Consider the following 21,823-nt stretch of genomic DNA (forward strand, 5'->3'; position numbering starts at 1 on the left):
CCTAGTAAACTGGAAGTGATAAGAAATTTTTGGAAAATGATGCTACCTGTTCACATTGAAGTTTAACAACCTTGACAAGTCTCATTTGCTCCTTAAATTTTGGTGAACACAGATTGAGCCCCCGCCCCAAAAGAAACCAATTAGCTGCTTCTTTTCCAAGAAACCTTGAAACATCCCTCATACATTTAATGAAATAAGGAAGCTTGGAGTGGCTTGTTTCTGAATTTCCTGCTTTCAAATATTTGTTTTTCAGAGCTATGAAATAAATATAAATTTTTAAAATCCACATTATTTACAGCCAAGACAGTGTCAGGTTTTCCCAGCTCAGAATATTAAACTCCCGACTACATTGCCCTATGTACCCTGAGTCCACAGGGAAAATCTTGAACTTTTGATTCTATAAAAGCTATATGCTAATTCACGCCTTTTAAAAGAATGTCATACTAGAAAAGATAACATGTCACAAAAATTAGGAGCAAAATAGTGACAAAATCCCTGAAGGAAACATACAATGTATTTTTATTTTGATGTTAAAAAAAGAAAGGAAAAGATGAATTCACTCTTTTTATGAAAGATTCAGAATTAAAATGTCAAAATAAATGCCAGTGAAAAAATCAAACTACTATGGGGTGTTATACTAAGGCACATTCAGTATGTCTTAGTGTCATATACTCCAAACAAACAAGCATGTTTTTCACACTTGCAGCTTCTGAACTGATCTTCATATTCATAGATTAAACTTGCGTGTTTTCTATCCTGCTCTGTACACAGTACAAACACACACAAATTATATATAATAAAATAAAACTCAACTTTGTTCCCCTTTCACAGTAAATCAAATAATGAGACATAATTTTTTTTTTCCTCAGCTTGGCTGATCTGAAGGTTTTCCATGAAGTTTGCCTGTATCCAAAACCCCCATTGCCTTTGCGAAGAGAGATATTCCAACCTCTCCGATTGATAGGAACGAACAAAATACAACCACACCCATCAATACATTTTAAATATTTGCAGTATGCAAAGACCTAACATCAGGGTGATTCAACAGAGAGGATCCTAGAGTCTGCCACATTTTTATGATACACATGTTTCATTAAACTCTATATTAATCATGAGATATTGTAATTATTTGTACTTTTATGTTCCATTCCGATGAGGTCAGAGACTTGCCAAGAATCCTGAACAAGCAAACAGCAATTCTGGAAGAAGTTTGTGAAAGTTCTTTGGAACTTTTTTCCCAGATTCATTTCTAATGAGGGCCCAAAAGAGATCAATGACTGCGTAATCTGCAATTAACAAGTCATATTTTCTTTCCTCCCTGAAGCCAGAAGGTACCTCCTGTGTATGAAGTGCAAGTTGGTGGCTGTACTGAGAGAAAAAATTCTTGCATTGGAAGAGCAAGTACAGACACTAAAAGACCTCATAGTAACTCACTCAATTTCATACAGGAAGGTCATGGCTGAGCAGGGAATTGACCCTTTCTCTTCCAAGTACTAGGCTAGAGATCTAACCAGTGAACCGTCCTTGAACAAAGGAGGGGTGGACAACGGGATTGGTGTTACCTTCTCAATGCCAAAACATGAGACATCTAAAATTGAATAGACTTCTGAAGTCAGTAGTCAAGGATCCGCTGGTGATGATGCACATTGCCACCAATATCACGGTTTCATGGGATACCTCACAGATTAGAGAAAGAACAATGGAGAACAATGTCCAAGTGATCTTCTCAGATATACTTCTTGTCCCACAAACAAAGGAAGACTGAAGGTTTTGGAAATGAAGTGCCAGCAAGAGAAGTGCTGTAAGGTAGAGGGTTTGGGTTTTGTGGAATATTGTTCCACTTATAGGGAGAGGAGGTTCTACAGTTTGTATGACTTCCAGCTCAGGAGAAGGGGAAGCAATCTTCTAGGGGACAGGCTGGCTAAACAGGAAGGTGTGTAACAACAAAGGGGGAGGGTGAAAATACAGATCATTTAGAACAAAATCGAGATGTTGAGAACAAAATTAATCAAGACACCAAAGGACATGAAGAGAAGACAACAATGCTAGGAGCCTGGCTAATAAATAAATAACTACAATTCTTCTGATGAGCACAAATTTGATCTTCACAACCCATATTACCTATTATATATTACATCTTCACAAGGGAGAAATGGCTATCTAATACTACTACACTTTAGGAATGGGACAACTTCATTCACCTGTATATCAACACGGCAGACATTTGAACAAATATGTTCTCTAATTCTAGCTCTCATCAGCTTGATTATTTCCTGATAATGTAGAGCTGGACATTTTAAAAGATTAAACTTTTGGGTGCAAAGTGACACCTGATTATTAGTAGCGTAGATGGAAAGGTACTTGGCACTTTTCTTTCCCATGTCCTTTGACTTATTTCAGTCTCTTCAAGGAATCAAATCCAGCTCAAGTAAGAAACAAGTAATATTTAGTTCATTTCTTTCTGATACTATTTTGGATTACTTCCCTCATTCTTTGTTAGCCATTCACTTTATTTTCACTTCCATCTGCAACATAAAAACATTCCATTTGAGTAAGATAGTATGGTTATACACTAAAGAAAATGTCTAAGTAATTGAACTACATTTATCAATAAGCCTCCTTTCTTTCATCATAAATTCCTTCAACTCCATTTTCGAGGAAGCACATATATGAATTTTGGTGGCAATTTTTTGTTTTGTTTTGTTTTGTTGTTAAGTAACATTTTTATATTTAGCTGCATTTTGGTTTCAAATTCTGATGAACATGGTAAAGGCTATAGAACTACTCATGTCCTTGAAGTTATATATGGGCCTGTGATTTGATGGATCATGGCTTAATTACAGCCTGTTTTCACTTTCAGTGAAGTCAACTACCACGTTAGTGTCCTCCACCTCCATTTCCCTCCTGCTCTGTCCTCTTCTTTTCCGTATCCTCTATTGAAGTGCCCTGCTTTGCAATTTCTCCATCTAATTCTGTCCAACAGTGTAAATATAGTTCCACATGCACATAAATAATTACACATCCATGCTACCTTTCTGCCTCATTAGGCAGAAATATGAGGGATAAGTGTCACCAGTAATATGGCTTGAAATTCACTTGGTACGATTTTGTCAAGTTTTAATCTTGTTACTTCAAGCAGTTTTTAATTAATATTTGTAACAATGATGTATCAGATAAAATACATCTGTCTATGGTCTTCTGTCTCTCACACATATACTTTTTTCTCCTAATTTCTGTTCATTATTATTTTACCTATTAAATTTTCATACTAATCATGTATCTTACACTTGTGTACTGCTGCCTGTCATAGATCTGAATGCCTTGTAAAATAGCAAAATCAAACTATTTTGTTCACTTTATGAATATTTATTTGCCCAACTGATGCCCAACTGAAATCAGCACCCTTTGTGCTATATCCTGTTCTTACACATATTAAGTGAACATCTTGCCTTAAAGACCTTATACTCTGACAAGAGAGACAAATGGTTGAAGAATTATTATTCCCATTTTACAGATGGACACCTTAGGTACAAGAGAGATTAAGTGATATGTCAAAGATCACAGAGAAAGTTTGTGGGAGAGCCACAAACTGAACCTAGTCAGTCCTTTAACCATAAGACCATCTTTCTTCTTCTTTAACATCCTGTAAAGCTATGCACCCGTTGTGGCGTTATCCTCAGTCCAAAGGACTAATGATTTTGGAATCTGGAACAACTCAGGCCCTAGGCTAAATTAGTTGGTAAGAACAGGAGCACATGCAGAAACCCTTCTAAAAGCTTCTTTATAAGTCAGGAGGCACACAATCTTCCTTCAACCAAAAGTCTATTAGACTGCTCCAATCATACACTGCAGGAGAAGAGCTCACCCCTGTTCCAAACATCAGAGACTAGAGGATTGCAAGCCTTTGACTTCGCCCTACAGAAAGATTGCTTAAGGGGACACCATCAACCTGGAATCTGATCAGTGTAAAATTAGAAGTTTAATGTGGTTTCTCCAGAGCCTCCCTCCCAGTTTGGTCATTGTCCTGTGAAATTTGACTGTTTAAATGTTGTTCTTTTCTCTGTTGCTAGAAACAAACAGGTGAAATAGTAGGACTATTATTTACCATTGCCTAGGAGCCCTAGTCATGAACCAGCTCCCAATTGTACTTGTTGCTGTATGAACAAAACAAGAGACAATCCTTGCCTCAAACAGCTTAAAATCTAGTAGAGGCAGACTGAGGGGTAAGTACAAGGCAACAACAGGACTATTGTTCAGGATGATCAGCAGTTGTCTCTGTACATTAATTACCTAACCATTGTCAAGGCTCTTGGAGGTATCACAGAAAAGGAGAGCTTTAAGGAGGGATTGGAAGGAGGATAATGAGTTAGTTTTACAGCTGTTTAGAGGGAGTTACTCCCAAGCAGCATGGGAGAAAGCACAAAAGCGCTTGTTTGAAAATTTAACAAGTGTACCAAAGGACTGTCAAATGCATAAAGTGAAAGAAAAAAAGTTTCTAAACTTTGTGACTGAGGCCTGGCCTGACCTGATTAATTAGCACCTAGAGGGAGGCTTCATTGGTTGGAAGGTAGAAGTAGGAAGGTAAACAGATCATTAGGTTGAAAAAGAGAACATCCGAGCCAGCTAAGGTAAGAGGGGGGGACACTCAGAGAACTATTTACTAACAAGGGACAAGATAAATTAGGAATGTAAAGAGGAGGTAGAGCCGTAGGGCATGCTGCATAGGAATTAGTTCCTGAAAAGTAACCAATCCAATCAAAAAATGTGTGTTATGTAACGTATAATAAATGCAATGTGTAAATGTATATCGAGAGAGAGTTTCTGTGGAACTTGGATGGGTGATACATCCTATATCTACCCTCTATACTTGAGCACAATCTACTCAGCATAGCTTTGTTATATGTCAAAATAAAAGAACCTGAGTGATAAAATGTGTAGTCAAGCTGAGTGTTTTGGATCCCAGAGAACTAGATGTTCTCCCGGAACTGGGCAAGGTATTCTGTATAAGCCAGGTGGAAAAGATCTCTGAAGGAATCCCAACAAACTCTTTCAGTTATAGGGATCTCAGATGTAACAAGTAATAACACTAGTCAAAAATATCTGACAGATTTAAGTTAGCAGTGTCCTCTTAACATAAGGATGAATTGCCCTGAGGACGCAGACCCTAACTCTACTGAAGTCAGTGGAAATACTGCAGGTGATTTCAATAGGCCCAGTGGGGGATGTGAGGAAAAATTCACAGGATTTCAGAGGGCAGAGGAGGAGTAAATGTAAAGGCTGTCCACATAGATTTGCTTTGCAGTAATAGGGAGAGGGGGTTGAAAATTTACCAGTTAGTAGTAGCCTGACCTTTCTTTATAGATTTATAAAAACCATGCAAACTCAAACCCAGTCGGTTTTACAAATATTTACATATCGATCCAAATGCTGTTGACTGTTGGGGTAAATAAAAACATGCATATTTGCATGTACTGCTTTCACCTTTATACAGAAGAGCACATAGTCACCCAAATGGGATTGTCCCCCTATGCTGGAAGGAGGACAGGACACACTGATATAGTTTTAATTAAGCTGCAACTTTATTCTTAAATATTTGGGAGTACCCAGATGATAAATGGATATAGTGCCAGTGATTACATAATTCTTTCCATATACTTGCCCCCTTACACATCCGTGTCCAAGACAACCCGCTGCTGGGACCCAGCCACCACCCTCTCATGAGGATTAAAGAAGGTGTTGTAAAGGAGGAGGCATTGACTCCCCTCCATACCAATTGCAGGAGCCCTGAACCACCTTTCCCTGCTCATTTTAAGAATGCTTCCTTTAAATGCTTTACCAATCCATTTTACCAAAGTACCCCTTCCCCATGGAGTACCTGCACTTGGCATCCACCTCCCTCACACTTACATAATGCACGGCAACACTGTAGCCCAACCACCCTTTTCTATCCCACTAGTCCCTTAACCTTCCTTATCTCAGCCAATCTGGTGGTGACAAAGAAAATAATTCCCAGTTCCCCAAGAAAGGGGCGACTACCACGATGCCCACAGCAGATCATGGTGAAACCTGTTATTTTAACTACTTCCCTGGGTAGAAGGGTGGGTGCTGCTTACCTGGTTCATATACTAGGGCTCTGTTGGCACAGCCCTAGTATAAATACTACCATCCTTTCTGTTCACCTGCAGTGAGGGGGTGGGAAGGAGTCTCCTTGCTCACCAGGTCCAGTCTTCTCTGTTTCCTACATGGAGCAAGTAAGCCTTCTTTGGGGGAAGGGGGAGAGGGGAAGCCTTAAAAGGCTTAAAATGACTGCTTTTCTATCAGTCCAGCTACCTTTGCAATTAAAGTGGCAACTCCTTTTCTCCTTTAAGCTGGACAAAGGCCCCCACCCCTTAATATGTGGTGAGGGGCACTAAAGTAATGTGGACTAATAACTTTTTAGTTTGCACCCACATCATCCTCATGGGAGTGTGTGTGTTGTATTTAAAGCACAGCAATTTGATGAGCACAGCTATTCACACCCATATCCCAAACCGCAGGGGAGTGTAGACAAGCCCCAGGTCTAGCTATAAGATAATGATATAGTTGGATTTATCCATCTGTGTGTGTCAGATGTCACATTTTATCTTTAAAAAAAAAAAATCTGTTTAATTCCTCTGTCTGCAAGTCACAGATGGAAGGTGATTTGAACAAGGAGTTTTGTATGTGCATATGTGCACATGTGAATCAGATGGAAAAATCCATATGCTCATAACAGTTCTTAAAAATCTGTTTATATTAAAGCACTTAATATATTAAATATTAGCATTTTAGATAAATTACTCTAGGAGTTAAACAATTACCAAAAGGTTGATTTACAATACAATGTAAATTATTATACAAACAGCCAACCTTAAAAACACACACACACACACACACACACACCACTTAACATTTCCATTCCTAGTGTCAGCTCTGCTGTGTTGTATGTGGGATAAAATACCGCATTTTCCCTCTCTTCTATGTTTGCTTCTCAGTGTTAGACAGTCAGAGAAGTGAGACAGACAGACAGGCACATCATCCAGCTGGAAGAGGTGATCTAGATAAGAAATTCTATTAAAATATGATGGTTCTATAAAGGTATGTACAAAAACTCAGGCAGCCTGTTTTGTTTCCTTGATTGGAAAAGAAATAGTGAAGAACTGTGTTGTCCACAAGAAGCAGCTATGATTGGGTGAGATCTACTTTACATCTTGGGTGTAGATAAGACGAGAAGGGTACTGTCGGGGGTGTGGGGAAGAAACTATGCTCGAAAACACATGCTGACTTATTACATATTCATTCTTTTAAAAACCTACTTTTTGTCCATTAAAACCTGCTGTGACTTTGGTTCTGCTCTCCGATGTAAAAAACCTTGACAACAGTTAGGCTGCTGATGTGCCGAAACCATTGCCTATCATGCAGGCCAATACTGTCTCACTGAGTCCTGGCACTCTCCCTTGCACTCTCCCACTCAGTCTGTTTTCATTTAATATTTCTTCTCTTTAAGTTATAAACTCTTTGGGGGCAGAGACTGTCTTTTTCCCCACTCTATATTTGTGGGGTTCTGGTCCATAACTAGGGCTCCTAGATGTTACAATAATAATTACACTAATAATTAAGGATCAGCCAAGAACAGGGCCCTATTGTGCTAACACGGTACAAACATAGAATAAGTGACCATCCATGTCCCAAACTGCAGGGCCTGTTCTCCTGTGTTGCTCCTTTCAAAGCTACACTTATTGGAAAAATGTTAAAAAATGTGTTTGTTATGTCTTGTCAGAAGAGCATTAGACAGCATGTGATGCAGGTATTATGTCCATCTATGGTAAACATGAAATTGTATATTACACATTCTGAAAGAAAATATAGAACAGGGGTTCTCAAACTGGTGGTCAGGACCCCTGAGGGGGTTGCGAGGTTATTCCACAGGGGCGGGTGTCACAAGCTGTCAGCCTCTGCCCGACACCCTGCTTTGCCTCCAGCTTTTATAATAGTGTTAAACATATATTTTAAAAAAGGATTTAATTTGGGGGGGAGGGGGGTGTCACACTCCCAGGCTTGCTATGTGAAAGGGTTCCCCAGTACAAGGGTTTGAGAACCACTGATATAGAAGCTGTTGACACCACATATTTGTAATCTCTAGAAGATGCTTGCTAAGTAATTTCATTATAAGATTATTTGGGGATGGGAAATTATTTGCTATTAATTATTTTTGCACTGTTTAATTAATTACTTCAAAGTTGAGGTATTGGTAAATGATGTGTTTATGGTAGATTTCTTATGTGAGTTAGATAACAGTATTTACTTTAAAATCTGTCAGCAATTTTTTATCAAGTGTAAGTCACTGGTAAGGGAGTGAATGTACCATGTTCACTTAGGTCTAGATTCTGATACTCTTACAATGGAATTTGCACATTTACTCCACAAATGTTCCTCTGGACTTCAGTAGCACTATTTGTTCATCATTACTAAGGATCCTTAATGCTTAACATAAAACTTAAACATTTTAAATGTATTCTTTGATACTCTTGAGATTGTGAAGTTCAAATAAAGAGTAGATCCAAGCTTCAAGTCAGTCTAATTGTTCTTAGGAGAGTTGCCAGTGCTCCCAATACAGGCTCTGAGTAGTTAATAGAGTTACTCATACTCTGCAGCACAATAAGGTGACAGCGTGGTGTGGTGGGAAGGGTGAAGTTTAGGCCCCAGGAGTTTGTGAAAGCTGGCTTTGCAGGCTGGATTGTTTATTGGACTGTTTCGACTTGCGTGAATTTTCTTTTCGTTTGAAATTTTAAAGGAAAGAAAGCTCATGCCTGCAACTATTTTGTTGCCATTGTACACCTGTGCTTACTCTATTTCAGAAAAGGCTCACTGGGACTAATTGTCTACAGTTTTTAGTAATATAATATCTACCTTGTCTGTGATCATATTTCTTAAGCTTCAAACCTTTTGAGAAAAAAATAAAGCTAGTGTAAAAGGATCTTATATGGCAAATTCAGTATGTTATTCAAAAGTTAATAAGTGAAAACAAACAGGATAACTTTACAAATAAATGATAACCTCTGGTATTTGCCTTGTGCATGGATTGGGTAATGGTGCTGGGGACAAAGGAGAGCTCAAAATCCTAGGGCCAGTTTATCTCAGCTCATAATTGTTCATTAGCTGCTATGCAGCCGTTCAGAACTGCTTCTCCTGCGGATACACCCAATGCTCTGAAAGGCTTCACATGGATTCTAAGGGTATACTGGCATAGAAGGATAATCTGTTGACAGATTCCAAACTGATACAGATTTTTGTGTCATTAGCAAGTAAAGAGGGAAACCTCTCTTTAGGGGTTGCAGTACATGACACCTACAAAAGGGAAACATTGTTTTGCTATTTCAATAAATCAATTTTTTAGAGTAGTTTCTAATTTTGTAGACAAATTCTGAAATATGCAAGGTGTCTGATTAACCAATACTGTAGCTTTTGTCTAGCACAGGTTTAAAATGTCATTGCCATGGAGAGTTTAATGAACCATGGGACAATGCAGATCCAGAAGTGATTGACCGGAATTCAAATTCACCAGCTGGGTTCCCCGGCTACTCAGACACTACCTGAAGACTAATAATTTTCTGAAGGTTGGTCCTAGAGGTGCCGTGTTTGGAAGACGATACCATCTTCATTGATATTTCCAGAAGTAAACCCATTTATCCTAGTTGCATTTTCATCTGAATGTGGTGTCGTACCCAGTTAATGTTCTCTCCCCTTTTTGGGTGGAGAAATGTGTTTTCTATCTGATAATTAGCACAAATAACCAATGTAAGACAACTTCATGTTGTCATAGTGTAAGGGGATTATTTGCCAACCATATACATTGCTTCAGAATTGACATATGGACATAGAATACTCTTTTCAACCACTCAGAGTAAACACCATTGTTCACACTGCAGTCAGAAGCAAAGTTTCATGTGTTCGGCAACATAGAATGCAGCAATAAATATTACAGTACAGAGTGAAAGCATATCTAATCTGGTCAATTCAGGCTGAGGCTGCAATTATTGTTATTTTGATACATATCAGAATAGATAATACATTTCTGACAAGTATCCAAAAACCAGTGAACTTTTATACTCCTCAAAATCCATATCTCTCTGTACTTGGCTGATTATGCTAATAAGTAATCACAGATCCTGGCACAAGGACCACACTTTGAGTCTTTATATGGAAAGATCATAAAAATCCATTTTAATTTTTGAAGGATGAAATTAAGTTTGTAGAACAGTGGTAGGAAGTATCCTAAACCACTTGCTCTGTGGCAATGCAGTTCTCAAGAAGGTATTTTTCAAAAAAAGAAAAATAGATGGAATTAAAACCAAATCCTTTATAAATAGGCTTGATTTGTTTTCATATTATTGAGTACCTTTTTTAGTGTTCTCAATCTCTCTTTGGTTTATAAGTTCCTCACTCTTTCTTTTAGTACATACCATTAATATGAAAAATCAAGAGAACATTTCTATTTTTTCTATCTAATAAAAGTGCATGTGACATTTGCATAGGATAGCATACCAAAGATTATCACTATAGGTCCCAAACAGCAACGAGCCAAGTTCTTATATGAGCAATATGGAAGAATGATTTTGTGTTTAAGGCACTGGACTGGGACTTATAAGAGATGGATTCAATACACAGATCTCAACAGACTCCGTGTGATTTAGGGCTCAATCTTGCAAGATACTGAGCACTTTGGGCTCAACCCAACAAAGGCCCAGCTAAAAATTAAGGAAGTGCAAGAAATAGCCTAGATGAGGACACAGGCTTGGTATGAAGGCTAGTTTTTATATTAAATGGAATTCACAGAATCATAGAAATTTAGTGCTCACAGGGACCTCAAGAGGTCATCTAGTTTATCCTCCTGTGGTGAGGCAGGACCAAGTATACCTAGACCATTCCTGACATTTTCTCGAACCTGTTCTTAAAATCCTCCAATGACAAGGAATGTTGAGTAGCTTTGCTGGTTCTATAAGGAACAGTACCAGAAATAAGCCCTAACTCAGCTGTTCTCAAACTGGGGGTCAGGACCCCTCAGGAGGTCAAAAGGTTATTACATGGAGGGTCACGAGCTGTCAGCCTTCCCCCAAAACCCTTCTTTGCCTTCAACATTTATAATGGTGTTAAATATATTAAAAAGTATTTAGTTTATAAGGGGGGCTCACACTCACAGGCTTGCTATGTGAAAAGGTTCCCCAGTACACGATTTTGAGAACCACTGCCATAACCTTTAACACAGTTAAGCCACAATGACTAATGTCCTAATTTTCTTGCTAATGAAAGGATGTGATGAGCTGTCATGGCCTAGTTAAGTTGATTTCCAGAATGGTATCTTGGTAAATCCTGTATCTTGTGTATGTGTGGGAAGGGGGGAAAATAAATATTAGTCACCATAACAACAGCGAGATTTAAGGAAGAAGCTGGAATTAAGGTTATAACCTAGAGATAAACTACCATTTGGTTTCTATATTGAAACTTTTACACAGCTAAATGCTGCAGAACTACCATGGTTTTGGCTTCTACACTGAACTTTGTTATTAAGAAAACAACTAAACTAGGTTAAAGGTGGTAGCATTGCTACAAAGTGATTATTGGTTGCATTAACCTTATGATTTGATTACCTGCTGCATTAATGTGGTGATTTGACCAACTGATAATTTAATCCAATATTACTGTTAATCCACTGAAACAACAAATCAGTATCAATTGTGACCTTGATTTGAGAGTTGGTTATTTGATTCCTGGTTTTAGTAACCTCTATAGTAGTTTAACAATAGTGATCTGTTTGTTGGATTTTAATATTTGCTTATTTATTCATTCATTTTAATAAATCCATGCAAAGATGCAGAGCCAATTTTTCTTTCAAACAAGAAACACAGACCAGAAGAACCTTCAGAGTTTGGCTAATTTACCTAATTTACCAGAAAGCACACACCTAAGTGATTTGCTGGAATAGAGTCAATATACTCAGTTAGTAGCCGGACTGAACCCTTCATTTCTCTGCCTCATTCCCCATCCTGTAAAATGAGGATGTGTCAACACATCTTGGTGTGATCTATTTTGGAGGCCCAGTTTCTCTTAACTGGTCCTCCTCAGTGTGTTTTCAGTCAGGCCAGTTCATGAGCACTCAACTTAAATTGAGGGTATCAGCCCTTCAATTCCTCGGCTTGCAGTCTCCTTCTGGTTGCTTTCTTAGAGACAAACTAATACAGGACTATCACCCTTTTCTCTCAAGCTTTTCTTCCTCCTCCTTCCTCTCTGTTCTTTCCCCCATTTACAGGAAGTCTTGTTTTCTCTATTGGCCACAGCTGTGGGATCCTGACCCCATGATTGGCCATTCTGGCAGCTGTGTGAAGCATGATCAAGCTGCTTGCTTGTAAGCAGGAAAGAGACTCTCCTCTCCCTTCTGCCTATGCTCAGTATTGGGTTTGTAAACCTCATTAAAATTCTTTACTCTCAGCCTTTGCCTGGCTTCATGCTACACAGACAAAGAGCTTTACGACTAGCACAACTGGGCCCTGAGCCAGGATGGGACCTTCAGGCACTACCATGCAAATAATAATAATTTGGCCCATTGTCTTTAGTTTGGATAAACAAATCTGGAGACATTACTACTGCATGCGTTCTGAACCTATTATTTAAAGTTCTAGAAGACTATGGCAAATCAGCCTTGCTCTCTGTTTAGAAAAAATTAGGAGTATCTGACCATTATTAAATGGATAATTATCATTTCTGGGTATTTATCACTCAGATCACAAAAATCAATTTTCACTATTGGGAATGGGATTTTCCTCTTAATATTTATAGGAAATATGTGAGATAAATGCTGATTTGGTAATTGGCAATTATCTAGTTTTGACTGAACACAGCATTTGTTTACACTTCTGCATTCAGCTAGGTCTATTCGTACTTTGATTAAATGGCTAGTACTATGTAGATGAATCCCTTGGCATTCACATGGCAAGCATGGCTTGTATTTCAAAATGCACCCGAGTAAATGGGAGACAGTGAGCTGATTATTTCTGACAATCACTAAAGTGAGGAGCAAACATGCTGACACATACACACACACAAATTCATTCAATGGATTGAGAGGAGTAAATCATACCTGCTTGACTCTACTATTCAGGGTACTTTAGCCATATGATAAGCAGACTATGGCCAAGTACAAGTCTTTTTATAGTAGCCAGTACTTCTTAAAGGACATACATTACTGCTTCAAAGAGTAATGGAGAATTATGATATTTAAGTGATATAGATTTGTGAATGCAGCACGAGAGGTAGTTTATTCTGATTTTCCTCAAGTAATTAAAAAAAAAATCCTCCTTCCTTCTGTCCTCTTCACGCAAGTGAAACCCTTCATCAGTGTTGCCTGTCTCGTGTTAACAAAATGTGCTTTTCTTGACTGTGACCCCTCCAACTCTAGCTATTTTGAAGAACTGCAAAATTCATACCCAGGCGGCCGTATGGAAAAAAAATGCTGGGTTTGTTTCCAGCTCCGATGGCTTATTTTGTATTTTAACTACAGGAATCTCCCCTCCTGTATTAATTATGGTCTACACATAAAATCATCATGTAATGAAAATGCAAGTAAATTGCTTTTAATATGTACAGAAAAACTTCTCAACAAAAGCCATGCAATTTTTATATTATCTTCTGTGTATCAGACTTACTTCAACCCACTGTGGATGTTTGGCATTCTCTCTCTCTCTCTCCAGCCAATAGGGGATTTGTTCAAAAGATCTCTCCTAATAGTCATTCAAAAGCATCACATTTGAGTGCATTAATGAATACTATTGTCAACTTTCCACAGACTATCAGTTACTGGGTCCACAGTCATTGCTCTTGCTACCATCTTAGAATTTCGATCCAGGCTCAATCACCTCTCTTAAGTGGATTGAAAAAAATTAGAAAGCAGGGCTCACTTAAACATTTCTAGAGGTTTTTCTAGATAATGTTGCATTTCTGCAGGGAACCACAATGAGACAGTTGAGTGCAATCCCTCTGAGAATATATTTTAAGTGCATACTGATATTCTGTGTAGTAGGTTTGAAAATCCTTGCTTAGAAATTTGTATTGATTTTACAAAAGAATTCTCTCCGTTTCAAATAAGCAGAAAGAAAAAGAAACGTAAATTGAGTAGTACAGAATAGAGAACAGGCCAAATTGTTAATTACAAATTAATTAGCTGTGGCATTAAACCCATTTTTTTCCCTTACAGTCACCCTGGTGAATAATTACAAATTTGTAGACAGTGTTCACCAAACAGTTTTAATAATTTTCAACCTATAGCTTGTTCATGAACTGTTCACTGAGTATTTGCTCTTGTTATTCATGGTGTGTGAATTATCACCTGATATTCACATATTATGTTTTGTGGACCCTAACTGTAAGACTGGAAATGTTTGCACATGGTGAATAGTGGGGGAAAAAATTATGAATACCAAAGTATTCATCTATGAAAAACAAAAAAAAATGTCTTCTTGCGTCACTGCTTAGTCCAGGGGGATTTTGCACCAAAAATTAAAAATTCTGTGCACAATATTGTAAAATTTTGCATTTTTATTTGTTAATATAATCATGCCAGTTTCAAATATTTTGTTAATTTATTTCAGTATACCAGTCAGCAAGTATGTCTGTAAGAATACTGACAACAGAAAATATTTAGGAAATATTTTGACAAATAGATTCCTTAATAGGCATATTAATATAGAACTTTAAATAATAATGTATTTAAAGTACAATATAGAAATGTATTTCCCACACCCCTCAGAAGCAGTGCAAAGGCTTGGGGGAGTCATGGTAATGGAGGAACTGAAGGAGAGGTTAGTAATTGCTGGGAAGGAGCCGGGGAGTAAACCTGAAAGGTTGTTGGGGTGTGAGTGGGAGGGAGGGATTGTTAGGGAACTTCAACCATGCAGACCCTGCCTGACTACTAACCTCTCCCATTCAGTCAGATACATCTGCCCCATCCCTGAGTGTCTCTGCACCCTCATCCCCCATCCCCATGTGCCCCTACACCCCACTCAGCCAACCCCTATACCCATGTGTTACTGCATCCTCTGTCCCCTATGTGGCCTTGCACCCCCACTCCCATTCAGCCCCTGCCTTAATGCTGTTACATGACTAGCTCCCATGCTCCCACCCCAGTCTGTCCCCCCACTAGCCCTCCTAAATCCCAGTCTATGTACCTCTTAGCAGCTCCCCCAGCAGCCACTTTGTCCATCCCTCCTCCCCATATCCCATGCCTCCTCACTTGGCCCCATAGGCAAGGTACTATGAGGAAGGTAGCCACTGCCCCCTGCCTCTCTGCAATTGGCTGCTCCAGCCCTGAGCTGGCTGCTTCTCTTCTGGTGGCACAGCAGCCCCTAGTTGATGAGAGATGTAATTGCAGCACCTCCCCAGCAGAATCTGTTTCTATGGAGGAAAAAAGTAATCTGTGGGGGACATGAATTCTGTGGAACAGAACTCCCTCAGGAGTAACTGTTTGTGATTCACTATTTCTAGGTATTCTTAATCCTGCCACAGTGCAAGGTGCTTATGAACCAGATGATCTCTTAAGGTCCCTTCTAGCCCTATATTTCTACCCTATGTCTATGAAGAACTGACATTCCCTTACTCCTGTGAATAAAAAAATGCCTTCTTTAATGTTCACAAATAGTGACTAAAAATGTGCAAACTGTTCTTTAAAATTAACGTTTAGTAACTTGCTCATTTTCAGCAATCTTCAGTACAGAGTCATCCCCCCCCTTGCAAAGTGTTTAAAAAGCGGAAAATCATTTTATGCAAATAGTTTGCCAATTAATTAATGCAAATAAGGCCAGATCCTGAACCCATGATAAATTTTCTTTGCACCTCTCCAGCAGCAAGAAGTCAGGATTTCAGCCTTAAATTTATTCTGAAAGGGCAACTGGAGATTCCTCTGTTATTTGGGAATCTCATAATGGCATAAAGGCAGCATAACCAGCTAAATGTCATAGGATATCTGTCTCCACACAGGATAATTCTGGGCCTGGCAGCTAAGGGAGAGGGTTTGGCTAGAAATTAAAATGGGAGCAAGTGGAGTTGTATAAGGACTTTGTAAGTGTAAGCGGGGGAATAGTCCCGCTATTGTGGGGAACTTTCCTGGCTTCTGCACTATCCCGGTGAAGTGGGCTATCGAAAGGATCCGAGTCCTCGCTCCCACTTCCTTTACCCAGTGGTCTCCCTGCCCTTGAGGACTCCCCTTCCACTCTCCTGTCTGGCAGAGTCCTCGTAACCCCAACAAGGCTGGGCCCAGGATTCCTGGGGGTCTCGACCCCCAACCCTGCTGCGGTCACTTAGGATAGGGGCTAGGGTGTCCCCACTCTGGGGTATTCTCTCTGCACTCGGCACTTCTCTGACCCACTGACCATTACATACAAGTTAAAGCAAATGCAAGTTATTTAATCAACAATTAATTTTAAAAAGAATAAGGGAAAATGAGAAAGGTTAAAGGAAACACAACAACCTGCTCTGTGGCAGGGAACATCACAAACAGTGTCTCTGGAATGTCAGGGTAGTTCACAGTCTGTTCCTTGTAAGTCCCAGGCCGTCTTCTCAGGCCCTGGCTGTGCTGTAGGGATGCTGTAGGTTGGACACTTGCTCTGGTGGTGGCCACACGCTCTAAGGCTCTAAGTGGTAGGACCCTTCTGTCCAGTGTCGCCCCTGCCCTGTCGGGGTTACGATTCAAGCCTGGCCTGCAGAGCCTCTTGGCTGAGGCGTCTCCCTGTGCTGGGCCTGCTGCCCAGGGTCCCCCTCGCTCTCCCCAGCTGTTCACCGCACCCAGCTCCAGACTGCTCCAGCCCCAGCTCCACCACACTGTCCCAGCACGGCCGCTGCTTCTGCTGCTCTGCCTCCAGCTCCCTGGGCTGCTTCTTTGGCCCCTCTGCCTCTGGTTGCTACAGCTCTGCTCCAGGACAGGTCTGCTCTGCAGCCTGCTTCTGTGACTCTGCTCCCAGCACTGACCTGCTTTATGAGCTGCTTTTCTAGCCCCTCTGGCTCTGGTTGCTGCCACTTTCTTCCCAGGGCAATTCTGCTCTCTCTGGGCTGTACCTCTGGCTTTGGGGCTGCAGCTCTGCTCCCAGGACAGGGTCTGCTCTCTCTGGATCTGGCACGGCTCTGCTCCGCAGCTCAGCTCAGGCCCCTGTTTTCTCCTTAGCTCGGCCCCACTCTGTCTGACCCAGGCAAATCCAGCTCACACGGAGGATGGGACCTCCCTGCCTCCTGACTCCCTGATTAGCCTGCCCACCCTTGTCATTCAGGCTGACCTGGAGCATTGGGGCTGGGGACTATCAATCTCAGGGTCCTGATTTCCCACAGACCCTTCCCCTTTTAGTACTGGGGGCTAGCCAACCAAAACACCCCCACTGAATGTTAGTAAGGGGGCAACAGTCCCCTTACATAAGCATGTGGGACTCACCCCTGCAGCACCTCCTGCTGGTGTCCTGGGAATTAGCTCTACTTCCAGCCTTGGAGTGCCCTCTGCAGGCCGGTGTCTTGCTTACGCCAGGCCCCTGTGTCCCTCCCAGATCCGGTGCCCCTTGTACACTGGGCTGCTGCCTCCTGGCAGTAACCCCTCACTTGCAAGGTCTCCCCTTCCCGGGGAACCCGCACCCCCTATCCCTACCTCACTTCAGTCATAGGCTACTACCAGTCACCAGCTAGCCCCTGCACCCTGGGGCAGACTGCGGTATAAGCCACCTCATCACAGTCAAGGTTGGGTTTGGACCTGCTACCTCCGTCTAACCTTGGGCTGTCCCCTGCAACCCCAGTACCTGTTGGGCCTAATATCAGGCTGCAGCCTGGGGCTTTCCTGGCTGGAGCTCCTCAGGCCATTCCCGACCCCTGCTCCAATCTAGGTACTCTGCTTAGGTTCCTGCAGCCAAGTCCCACCCTCTCAAAAGCTAGAGAGAGAATCTTGAGCTTCAGCCCAGCAGCCCCTTTATAGGGTCAGCTGAGTCTCTTTGGGGTGTGGCCACAGCTGAGGCTGCCTCCCAATCAGCCCAGCCTAAGGCCTCAGCCTAAGGCTCCCAGCCCTCTCCAGGGGCTGGCTTTTAACCCCTTTGGGCCGGGAGCAGGTGTCCACCCCACTACAGAGTTATTAAAGGGATCATGCACTAATGTAGCATTGTATAGGAGAGCAGGCAGTGTATGCAGAGACCCGCATACTCATCCTGGGATCTGAACGCCAAACTGAGTTCTTTCTGGCTCATGCCTTGCCTCATCACCAGTAAGAGAGGTTCTGATACCTGAAATTCAGTAACACCTGAAGTCCCATGGTCCTAAGGGGAATTGACCATGTTATATTGAGGGCAGAATTTTGTCCCAGAAACTGGACTTTGTTTCTGAAGTGCAAGTCAGTAGAATCCGGATAATGTTTGTATTGTCTCTGCAGTACTAACAATAGCTTACTTTTAATCAATAAAGTAAGAGGCTAGAATTCAGAATGCATACAGGGAGCAGGTCTGCTGGGTAAAGAAAAACTATTTTTCCACAACTTTTCAGGGTAGAATTGAACTTGAAGCTGCTGGTCCTGCTATACTATGGATTCCTTGATCAAGTACTGTTTTAAGAGATTTTTACCACATATATAGTCATAACTGAAATTGACTCAGAGTAGATTTAAGTCATTTAATGAATCTGACAGTAATTATTATTCTGCTTTTAATAGGTAGGATTTTTTATTAGTTTAATGGTTTTATGCATTCATCAGATAGTCACTGAAGACAATTTCAGTGCAGATAAAGAATCTGAATTTAGTATAGATTTTCTTTTAGCAAATTTATTATATGCTATTCTGGGTGTTGCTAATTGTGACTAATATGTGCTGTTTCATTTACAACAAGCCCAATCCAATGCTCACTGAAGTCAATGGGGATCTTTCTATGGGCTTTGCATTGGATCCACAGTGAGCAGCTGTATATTGCAGTGACTCCTCTAGTGCCCATGATTTTGTGGAATCTTTCAAGTCTCTTTCAAGCACATTTCTTAATTTTAGACTAAACAGTTCATTTTAAACACTGTTTATTCTAAATCCGTTTTAGAGTAGCCACATTTTCTGTCATTAATCTTTCCAAGATAGTGAGTGCAACTTTGGTGCTTGGTCCCTGGTTTTTCAGAAAGCTCAGTAATAGAGCTTATTCATACAATAAAGAGTTACTTTGGAAATCTAACCTATTTTTCTTCTGTGGCAAAAAGTCTGACCAACCTATCACCATTGTCAAAGCACACCCAAATCTATACAAGTTTCTAAAGCAACCCGCACCAGAATATCTAAAGATGAAAATGTACCACATGGGATTCACCTTCCCAATGTCAATCAGAGCAGCTTGCCTAATGCTCTAGGATCTTGTTTCATCTGTTCTATGCTTTCTTTCTGAACCTTTTAAAAAAAACAAACACACACACACACACACAGAGCCACCCCAGACTTCTTGTCTCTGAAACAGCAGCTCAGAAAGAACAGGCAATAACAGTACTCCATGATTAAGATACACGGAAAACCGCAAAACCAAAAATTTCATGGAAGAAGTCCCTTTGCTGTGACCCTTAAAATCAATATTTTTGTTGCTCTCCATCCAACAGATTACTGTATCAGAAGAAGCTAGAATTTGTAGAGGATGGGCAAATAATCCACTCCTCAGGGTTTAGATGCAAGTGCATTGAGAAATAAGTTAGAATAAACTTTCGTGTCCATTATTTAGTATAACGTTGTCTACAGACTTGAATTGTGACACTAACAAATGACAAAAAGAAAAGGAGTACTTGTGGCACCTTAGCGACTAACCAATTTATTTGAGCATGAGCTTTCGTGAGCTACAGCTCACTTCATCGGATGCATACCGTGGAAACTGCAGAAGACATTATATACACACAGAGACCATGAAACAATACCTCCTCCCACCCCACTGTCCTGCTGGTAATAGCTTATCTAAAGTGATCAAGTTGGGCCATTTCCAGCACAAATTCAGGTTTTCTCACCCTCCACTAAACAACAAATATACTTAAAACAGATAGACAGGATGCAAAATGAAATGGAAATCTGTTTTGCATAAAAAAAATCCTTTTAACCCGCTGTACAAACATTGCTCCGAATGCTTGTCTGTAAAGGCACAAATGGATCTCATAGTGTTTAAAGTTGGTTTTATTACTTAAGAGTGGGTTTTAGTTTAAGAGAATTAAATAGGCTTTTTTAGAGTAACTTTTATTTAAACATGATTTAAAAGCTTTAGAAAATTTTAGACAACAGTTTAATTCAAATAATGGATGTGTTTTATTCACAGATAAGTCACACAATCCCTTGCTTAGCAGTTTACACAGTTTCTGAAGCCATGGTTAATTAATTAGAAATATTAAAACTAGGATTAACTTTTGGGCCCGATTCACAAATCATTTTCTTGCCAGAACCATGAGTTGGCCAATGAATTTAGCTTTTAGAAGTTATTATGCCAACAATAAATATTTCCTACAGTTTTAATAATTATTTAATGACATTTACTGTAGGTTAATAGACCCATTTTAATTATGTTTCATAAATGAGGAGGGGAACAAGAGAAGAGGAGAAATATTTTAAAAGGATGAAATTAAATCTGTGTGATTATAACATTCTTCTAAATATAACCGATTTAAATTATTTTTAACTAGCATATAAAAAGGCTCGCTCTTTTGTAGAAGACAACTCCTTAGAGATATCATTTTAGTTATACAACCTACAATCCTACTACAAAAGATTTTCTTTTAACAGGTTTTGTGATTGTATATATCTAGTATTACTAGAAAAAAAAACAAACCCTAGCTATATAATAATGTAAATGTGGCATCGGATAACCATAAGAAGGGAAACCCATTACATAATTTTTCCATGGCCTATAATATTGCAGTGCAGATTGTCTTCTGCATTTATGTCTGTTTGTGAGCTGGCCCCAGGAATGTGTTATGCAGGATTGATGATCATAATAGTCCCTTCTGGCCTTAGAACAAACAAACAAACCAAAAAACTATGCATCTATGAATTTGGAGTTTCTAGATCAATACACTATTGAGATGTTTGTGGAAAAAGTCTTTTACAAACATTTTGGAAAAACAGAAGATACCCTTTGCTTTTCAAATTCTCATATCTCCACAATGCAGGGGAGACGTATCCGCCCAGAGAACACGCATGAGAAATTTTATGTAGCATTTAGCTTTCTCAAAGGATTATAGAAGGATGTGGGATCAAACTACATCCTAAAATGGAAAGCTAGTCACAAGCTCAATTATGGCATTACAACCACAGCTCCATAATTATGGCAGAGGAAATGGAGAAAGAAAATGGGCGTCTTTAAGGAAGGAAATAACTAAGAAGCTGGTGGGGGAGGGAGGAACTTACTGAGGAGATGAATTGCACTGGGTGGCAAGATTAATGAGAGAAATAAATGTAAGAACTGGGAAACAATATATTCAGGCAGCTATTAAACTGTTACTGTAGTAGAAAAGTCACTGTAAAAATTAAAAGCATGTATTTAATCTCCTGCCTGTGACTTAAAACTGAGAGAATTCAGGGAACCCCATCTGGTGAGCAAGTTCAGTGGGGGGAAAGCGGAGGGGGGGTGGGAACTTCTCCAAAATCGGTCAGGCTAATCCTACAGGAAAAAAATTCCTTGGAATCTTAGTCCCTACAAGTCTTAGTTCATATGCTGAACCTGTCAGAACTGCCTGCCTACTAACATAGGTTTTTATATACACAACTGATATTCAAAGTGAATTGGCTGTCTTAGTA

This window comes from Eretmochelys imbricata, chromosome 4 (genome assembly GCF_965152235.1).
Source record: "Eretmochelys imbricata isolate rEreImb1 chromosome 4, rEreImb1.hap1, whole genome shotgun sequence".
NCBI lineage: Eukaryota > Metazoa > Chordata > Testudines > Cheloniidae > Eretmochelys > Eretmochelys imbricata.